This window comes from Oncorhynchus mykiss, chromosome 27 (genome assembly GCF_057628025.1).
Source record: "Oncorhynchus mykiss isolate SJ-2025 chromosome 27, ASM5762802v1, whole genome shotgun sequence".
NCBI lineage: Eukaryota > Metazoa > Chordata > Actinopteri > Salmoniformes > Salmonidae > Oncorhynchus > Oncorhynchus mykiss.
Window position 1 is genome coordinate 4074891 of NC_143048.1, and position 9727 is coordinate 4084617.

General features: G+C 41.0%; 1 long non-coding RNA gene across 1 annotated transcript; it reads left to right on the top strand.

The window, feature by feature from the left end:
* Positions 1-1166: 1166 nt before the first annotated feature.
* LOC149971198 (uncharacterized) lies at positions 1167-6647 on the top strand. The gene is made up of 2 exons (XR_016492513.1): positions 1167-5367; positions 5675-6647. It is a non-coding gene; the product is annotated as an uncharacterized LOC149971198 (long non-coding RNA).
* Positions 6648-9727: the final 3080 nt, after the last annotated feature.

Genomic DNA, 9727 nt, shown 5'->3' on the forward strand with positions numbered 1-9727 from the left:
CAGCATCCTGGAGTTGCCTCTTCACTGTTGACATTGAGACTGGTGTTTTGCGGGTACTATTTAATGAAGCTGTCAGTTGAGGACTTGTGAGGCGTCTGATTCTAAAAATAGACACTAATGTACTTGTCCTCTTGCTCAATTGTGCACCGGGGCCTCCCACTCCTCTTTCTAATCTGGTTAGAGACAGTTTGCACTGTTCTGTGAAGATAGTAGTACACAGCGTTGTACGAGATCTTCAGTTTCTTAGCAATTTCTCGCATGGAATTGCCTTCATTTCTCGGAACAAGAATAGACTGACGAGTTTCAGAAGAAAGTTCTTTGTTTCTGGCTATTTTGAGTCTGTAATCAAACCCACAAATGCTGATGCACCAGATACTCAACTTGTCTAAAGAAGGCCAGTTTTATTGCTTCTTTAATCAGACAACAGTTTTCAGCTGTGATAACATAATTGCAAAAGCTTTTTCTAATGATCAATTAGCCTTTTAAAATGATCAACTTGGATTAGCTAACACAACGTGCCATTGGAACACAGGAGGGATGGTTGCTGATAATGGGCCTCTGTACGCCTATTTAGATATTCCACAATGTTCAAGGGATGTACATTCAGTCCATAGTAGCCCACAACAACATCATTTGATGGACAATGTTCGTAGGCAGGTGCAATCATGTCTAATGAGGTTACAAGGTAAAACTGGAAGTTGGGCACATTATCCGCTTAATGACAGTGGGGCTAGTTAGTGACAATTGTGTGAACCTTTCTGCAGAGCTGCACATGCACAGCCTAATATGACATACAACACAAACTTCAGTGACCCGTTTTAGCTCAAGAGCACTACAACTGGCTACTACTGGCTGAAATTATGGAAAAACTACACAGAGCCTTTCAAAGCGAGTTCATAGAGTATTTAGACTGTGTTTCCTCTCAATGTCCCAAGGCAAGACCTTTACTATTGGAAATATTAACAGACACAATTCATCAGACATCAGATTGCAATAGTGTTATTATTAGCTACTAGTATCTCCATTGTTTCAGCTTTTTCTGTTTGTTATTTTTTCTGTCTTTAGTTCTGTCTGCCTTGTGTCCACTTCCTCATGCATCATGCATCACCCACCCTCTCTCCTGCTACCTTCCGTTCTTCTCTTTGTCTTCTCTCTTTTATGTCGCTCTTCTTATCCAGACCCGGCGCAAGAACGAAGCAAGAATGAATCAGTTGGACGGCCTTGGATTTTTTTAAAGGGATCTCCTATGTGTGCAGGTGCTTGCACGTTCACATTTTTTTTTTTATGATTGTAAAGACAATAGGCAGCTAGTGAGTTTCAAGTTTGGGGAAGCTTACAATTTATCTTACCATTTCTACCCATCTGCGTGACAGTTGTATTTTTAATGCGCATTTCCGTGGAACAGTTTCATTTCAATACTAATGTTTTCCTTTCTCAAAATCATTGTCACGTGGTTAATCATACCAAGTAAAATTATAAAAATCTAAAAGTTCAAATTCAACTATGGTGAGAGCACTAGCCTCTGCCACATGGATGGATACATTGATACACTATGATCCATTAATGGCTAGAGAGCAAAGAACTCAGAGATACAGGAGTAAGCCTATAACTTCCATCATCAACTAAGTAAAACGAATAGACTTAAAGCCGACATAAAAACAGTAGACAATATCCTGATGAAAAGTCTGGTTCTTTCAAACACATTAATCTCTCTACTCTGCCTGTCTGCTTCCCTTTCTATCTGTCATGACTTGAGCTATTGCAACATCGTATCAAATAATCATTTGATCCATCTGGAAGCTGTCACTAGCGAACTTGCAACAATGTATCAATAGCTTATTCTGGGCCCTCAGAGTTTCCTGCACCAGTGAGCTTGGGACAGAAATCTGTTTTTTAAGAGGTTTCCACTGGATATATGGGATCATTAGATCGTGATATTTTGCTCTTTCACACCGAGGCTTGGTGATTGGGAGTGTTGGAAATATTTTTAAAATACTGAGGAACTATCATTTGCAATGGATGTTAAAAAACAGACTTCATCGACTTGTGTGAGGCAAAGAAAGTTAAGAGTTAAGACCAGTGGCAACCCGTCATTCATGGCAAAAAATATATATAAATATATACACTGCATTCGTAAAGTATTCAGACTCCTTGACTTTTCCAACATTTAGTTATGGTAGTCTTATTTTAAAAATGTATTCCATTTTTTTTAAACTCCTCAATCTACACTCAATACCTCATAATGACAAAGCAAAAGCGTTTTTTAAAGACATTTCTTGCAGATTTCTTAAAAATAAAAATAGAAATACCTTATTTACATAAGTATTCAGACCCTTTGCTGTGAGACTTGAAATTGAGCTCAGATGCATCTTGTTTACATTGATCTTCCTTGAGATGTTTCTACAACATGATTGGAGTCCACCTGTGTTAAATTCAATTGATTGGACATGATTTGGAAAGGCGCACACCTGTCTATATAAGGTCCCACAGTTGACAGTGCATTTCAGAGCAAAAACCAAGCCATGAGGTTGAAGGAATCATCCGTAGAGCTCAGAGACAAGATTGTGTCGAGGCACAGATGCCTGCAGCATCTGCCAACAAATGCCTGCAGCATTGAAGGTCTCCAAGAACACAGTGGCCTCCATCGTTCTTAAATGGAAGAAGTTTGGAACCACCAAGACACTTCCAAGAGCTAGCCGCCCGGCCAAACTGAACAATCGGAGTAGAAGGGCCATAATCAGGGAGGAAACAAGATTCTCTGGTCTGATGAAACCAAGATTGAACTCTTTTTGGCCAGAACCTGGCACCATCTCTACAGTGAAGCATGGTAGTGGCAGCATCATGCTGTGGGGATATTCTTCAGCGGCAGGGACTGGGAGGATCGAGGGAACGATGAACAGAGCAAAGTACAGAAAGATCCTTGATGAAAACCTGCTCCAGAGTGCTCAGTACCTCAGACTGGGGCGAAGGCTGAACCTTCCAACAGGACAACGACACTAAGCACACAGCCAAGACTATGCAGTAGGGGCTTCGGGACAAGTCTCTGAATGTCCCTGAGGGGCCCAGCCAGAGCCCGGACTTGAACATCTCTGGAGAGACCTGAAAATAGCTGTACAGCAATGCTCCCCATCCAACCTGACAGAGCTTGAGAGGGAAGAATAGGGGAAACTCCACAAATACAGTTGTGCCAAGCTTGTAGTGTCATACCCAAGAAAACTTGAGGCTGTAATCGCTGCCAAAAGGGCTTCAACAAACTGCTGATTGGTTCCAGGTTTAGCAGTGTGGCAAATTTGCCTGAGCAGACAGTGTTGAAATATACTTTTTATGAGAAAATGTTCAAGAATTGAAGGTGCCAACAAGTGTTATAGTCATCATAAGAATGTTTTACTGTCAAATATAAAATATCAGCTCCTCCCACGAAAGGGATCGATCAAGTTCAAATTTTTTGGGCTTTGGCCCACCACCTAGTGCGCGTTGCAGGCTGGTCTCAAAGGTTTGACGTAACATAGAAAATGAAAAATCCTCGGACACTCAAATTTGTAGGATATGTTATGTATGGTATGGTTACATAAGATAAAAAGGTTACTTAAAGCAAAAATGAAAGGAGGGTGGGCGATTGGAGGTTGGTTGGTGTGGATGGTAGGTGTATGTTTTATGTGTAATGTAATGTAATGCCTAACCAATTGTGCTATTATATGTTTTTGTTTGCGTTATTTGTAACTTATTTTGTACATAATGTTTCTGCCACCGTATCATACGGCAAAAAAGAGCTTCTGGATATCAGGACAGCGATTACTCACCTCGGAATAGACAGATTTTTTCTTCAACAAGCAGGACGCACAGGATGTACTTCAGATACCCGACAAGGCCAAAATCCCCATCATTGGCAAGAGAAAGACACGCAGGTATAGACACGCAGGGCGGGGTGCCTTGTAAGGATCCGCCGTTGGTGAGTGGGAAATCTGCCCTTACCATCAGTACTTGCCAACGTACAATCATTGGGCAATAAATTAGATGAGGTACGATCACAAATATCCTACCCACGGGACAACAAAAACTAATATCTTATGTTTCACCGAATCATGGCTGAATGACGACATGGATAACAGTCAGCTGGTGGGAAATAGGCTGCACCAATATAGGCTGCCACGGTCTGTGTATATTTGTAAACAACAGCTGGGGCACGAAATCTAAGGAAGTCTCTAGATTTTGCTCGCCAGAAATAGAGTATCTCATGATAAGCTGTAGACCAGACTATTTGCCAAGAGAGTTTTCATCTATATTTTTCGTGGCTGTTTATTTACCACCACAGACAGATCCTGGCACTAAGACCGCACTCAGTCAGCTGTATAAGGAAATAAGCAAACAGGAAACAGCTCACCGAGAGGCGGCACTCCTAGTGGTCGGGGACTTTAATGCAGGGAAACTTAAATCAGCGCCCTTAACCACTGCGCCACCCGGGAGGCCATCAGCTGATATATCAAAGTGCTGTACAGAAACCCAGCCTAAAACCCCAAACAGCAAGCAATGCAGGTGTAGTAGCACGGTGGCTTGGAAAAACTCCATAGAAAGGCCAAAAGAAACCTAGAGAGAAACCTAGAGAGGAACCAGGCTATGAGGGGTGACCGGGTGGAGATTATAAAAGAACATGGCCAAGATGTTCAAATGTTCATAAATGACCAGCATGGTCAAATAATAATAATCACAGTAGTTGTCGAGGGTGCAACAAGTCAGCACCTCAGGAGTAAATGTCAGTTGCCTTTTCATAGCCAATCATTGAGAGTATCTCTACCGCTCCTGCTGTCTCTAGAGAGTTGAAAACAGAAGGTCTGGGACAGGTAGCACGTCCGGTGAACAGGTCATGGTTCCCTAGCCACAGGCAGAACAGTTGAAACTGGAGCAGCAGCACAGCCAGGTGGACTGGGGACAACAAGGAGTCATCATGCCAGGTAGTCCTGAGGCATGGTCCTAGGGCACAGTCCTTCTTCATATCCATCCTGTTACTCTACCAGACAAGGTGAGGGCAGTTATGTAATAACTAAAGAGCACACACAGACAACATGCACACAACGGGGACACGTTCGCTCATCAGTGCTAGTTTCCTTACAATGAGCAGAAATTATACACATCATGTTCAGTCTTGATAACTGAAGATTAAAACTATCCTTAAAATATGTGTTGTAGTGTGTAAAAATCAGGTACTATTTATTTTTGCTGTTTACCTCTGGGTTGACACTGAATTTGCTTTGGATTTTGTAGATTCATCCAGGGCTTCTACTTGCCAGTCCCAACGGAGCCAAGAGCATCGCAGCTCTCACCCTCCCATTCCCTCCACTAGACCAGAGTTGTTTCCCATGAATAATGCCAGTAAGTGGATAGTTCCACGAAATGTGTGCCTTTTTGATTCTCTCTGATGTTTTATGTATAAATTATGCACTAATTCAAAAGGCACCTATTTTGTGGAATGACTCAAAATTGACTACAACATTGAAACTTGTGTTGAAGATAAACAATGAATCCATTAGAATACAGAACATTATGGAAACGTTGAACTATATGTATTATTGCAAGTAAAATGTCACTTTTATTTGCAGTCACAATCTTGTCTGTCAAGATCCTCTTGCGTGTGACAACCCCATAATTCCACAGTGTCAACAAAATGTTCTCCTTTCAGAACTTCAGAAGTGTGTCCTAACTAAATTGGAGATATTGGAGGAGGTGAAACGTGTTGGGAGAGCAGAGCCCCAAGACTCTTTGAGTTCCGTGTCAAGAGGATGGAGACGGAGCAAGACTTTGACCAACTAGAGAAGCAGCTCCAAGGTGTGGATGCACAGAATCTGATGGTGAAAGTGAAATTTATTTTGTAGATTTGCCAGCATTTTTCACACAAGCTATAAAGCGATACAAAAAGTGATGCCTGTAGAATTTTTTTTTTTTAAGTACTCATACTGAGACAGTGGTTACTGCATAACTTCCGGTGTTTCAAACAAAGTCTCTTGACACAGATTGCAAGGTTAAGCAAAATTGGTGTTAAGGACACAAAGGACTGTGCCAACAAGGTCATGGTATGTCATATCTTCAGAATGGATCCAATAAGAAAGTCATTTTAAAGGTATCGTTAGTGATACGAACTGTCTGCAACAAAGACAGTAAATCCAGCCTTATCTCCTCAGCAGTTTGAAAGTGTTCAATTCACAAAGAACATCCTATGTGTGCTTGACTTTCAGGCTCTTTACCAATGGCCTGATGTCCTTGTTCAACTTCAATGGCCATCACGCAAGCGAGGATTAGGAAACACAACTGTGTACTCTGTTGTCAACAGTACCTACAAACATGTCATTATTCTGTAGTATATTTTGTATTAATAACTGGGTGGTTTGAGCCCTGAAAGCTGATTGGCTAACAGCCATGGTATATTTAAGCAAAAGTACATGAGAGCCCATATTTGGGATTTCTGTGTTTGGCCTGGTATGGTTCTCAATTAGAGGCAGCTGTCTATCGTTGTCCCTGATAGAGAACCATACTTAGGTAGCCTGGTTTCAATTTTGAGTTGTTATTTTCTGTGTTAGTGTTTGTGACACTTTGTTATTTTGTATTTTGTAGTGTTCAGTTTTACATATTAAAATGGACACTTACCACGCTGAAAATTGGTCCGATCTCTCTTACTCCTCGTCAGAAGAAGATGACGAGCGTTACAGTGGTCCCTTTTTGAGAAGAATGGTTTTAGGAGCTTGGCAATTTTGAATGAGGTGATCATGTGACCTTAATGGCCTTTTAACATATTGACTCGCAAGTTCTAAAAATGTATAACGGTCCGCCCAGCGTGGCATTTTCTCGAATTAAGTTTTTTTTTATTTTGCAATGCTGTAGCCCTAATAAATGCTTTACCATTTTTTTTTCTTCGTTGGAGCAGAGTCTAGTATGTCATTATGCTGGTTTTGTTTAGCTTTCTGGCCTGTTATCAATTAGGCCTTATTATTACTTAATTTCATCACACCACCTACTAGTCCTGCATTTAAATGCACTCAAGCATTCTCTTGAATAATTAGCCTAGAGTTTTACAATGGCCTAAATAATAATAATAAAGGCTTTATAATTTTTTTCATTAGTACAGATCAACTCTCTGGTACACCTATAATTTATTTTGTGTTGTTTACACTGTAAACGTGCTGGTTCCATCCTCTTTCTATGAGCTCAAGTCAAATGTCTTCCGTACGTCTGACATTGCCTTTGTCTCCTGAGCAACCAGTCAGCTAAACATCTCCCTCATTTCAAGTTGAATGTTTTACTTGCAATCTCTGCATACTGACAAATATATTAGGCTACAGTGTTCAGTGTTTACCAATGAATGTGATTATAATAGTCCATTAGGGAGGCGTGAGAGAGACAAATTGCGCCATACAAACAGGGCCTTGTCTTTTCTACACTGCGTGCAAGTTTGAGCCCGGCCCTAATCAATTGTCAGCCCCTCAGAAGGACAACTTATCTTGTAAATTGCTTTTTTGTCTTTGACAGACACGGAAAAGCAAACACATTTATCCACTTCTAAATTATTACTGCACAACACAAAATAGCCACCATTGGTTAGTGATAAACCGGTGGTTTGAGCCCTGAATGCTGATTTCAAGTGCCGTGGGGAACCTGTAAGACGCTCAATATCCATTAGTCTTTTCTATAACTTACTGTGTTATTATGGTGTTACAGCTGCAGTCAAGAAATGGAACAGCAAGGCCACTGACCATGATGTTCGGAGAGCTGTGGCAGACCACCTTAAACATGCTCCTGGTAGAGCCAGGGGTGGTGGCTTCCACGTCACCACCACGCAGGACCTTTGCTAACGCAGCGAAATATATCTATACTTTTGATGGATAATTATTCAGTGTATATAATTAATTATATTCATTTGAACTTAACTGTATTTTGTCTGTTATCACTGTACTAGATAGTATTCTTTGACTGAATGTTTTGTGCAAATACTGGACCAATGTAACGAGAAGTGTGATTGTTAATAAAAAATACAAACCATTTTTTGGTTACTGCGTCCACGTGTATAGGCTACAAGTACATTGAAATTATGACATTTGAAAGTAGTTAAAACAACGACCTGAAGGACTTTCAACCAAAACAGGCTGTAGAAGGACGTATTTTTATAGGTATCTTTTCAACGACACGAAAGTTGTCTTTTATACAGTGGGGCAAAAAAGTACTGAGTCAGCCACCAATTGTGCAACTTCTCCCACTTAAAAAGATGAGAGAGGCCTGTAATTTTCATCATAGGTACACTTCAACTATGACAGACAAAATGAGAAAAAAAATCCTGAAATCAAATTGTAGGATTTTTAATGCATTTATTTGCAAATTTTGGTGGAAAATAAGTATTTGGTCAATAACAAAAGTTTATCTCAATACTTTGTTATATACCCTTTGTTGACAATGACAGAGGTCAAACGTTTTCTGTAAGTCTTCACAAGGTTTTCACACACTGTTGCTGGTATTTTGTCCCATTCTTCCATGCAGATCTCATCTAGAGCAGTGATGTTTTGGGGCTGTTGCTGGGCAACAAGAACTTTCAACTGCATCCAAAGATTTTCTATGGGGTTGAGATCTGGAGACTGGCTAGGCCACTGCTTTTTACGAAGCCACTCCTTCGTTGCCCGGGCAGTGTGTTTGGGATCAATGTCATGCTGAAAGACCCAGCCACGTTTAATCTTCAATGCCCTTGCTGATGGAAGGAGGTTTTCACTCAAAATCTCACGATACATGGCCCCATTCATTCTTTCCTTTACACGGATCAGTCGTCCTGGTCCCTTTGCAGAAAAACAGCCCCAAAGCATGATGTTTCCACCCCCATGCTTCACAGTAGGTATGGTGTTCTTTTGGATGCAACTCAGCAATCTTTGTCCTACAAACATGACAAGTTGAGTTTTTACAAAAAAGTTCTATTTTGGTTTCATCTGACCATATGACAGTCTCCTAATCTTCTTCTGGATCATCCAAATGCTCTCTAGCAAACTTCAGACGGGCCTGGACATGTACTGGCTTAAGCAGGGGGACACATCTGGCACTGCAGGATTTGAGTCCCTGGCGGCGTAGTGTTACTGATGGTAGGCTTTGTTACTTTGGTCTCAGCTCTCTGCAGGTCATTCACTAGGTCCCCCCCGTGTGGTTCTGGGATTTTTGCTCACCGTTCTTGTGATCATTTTGACCCCACGGGGTGAGATCTTGCGTGGAGCCCCAGATCAAGGGAGATTATCAGTGGTCTTGTATGTCTTCCATTTCCTAATAATTGCTCCCACAGTTGATTTCTTCAAACCAAGCTGCTTACCTATTCCAGATTCAGTCTTCCCAGCCTGGTGCAGGTCTACAATTTTGTTTCTGGTGTCCTTTGACAGCTCTTTGGTCTTGGCCATAGTGGAGTTTGGAGTGTGACTGTTTGAGGTTGTGGACAGGTGTCTTTTATACTGATAACAAGTTCAAACAGGTGCCATTAATACAGGTAATGAGTAGAGGACAGAGGAGCCTCTTAAAGAAGAAGTTACAGGTCTGTGAGAGCCAGAAATCTTGCTTGTTTGTAGGTGACCAAATACTTATTTTCCACCATAATTTGCAAATAAATTCATTACAAATCCTACAATGTGATTTTCTGGATTTCTTTTTCTAAATTTGTCTGTCAAAGTTGAAGTGTACCTATGATGAAAATTACAGGCCTCTCTCATCTTTTTAAGTG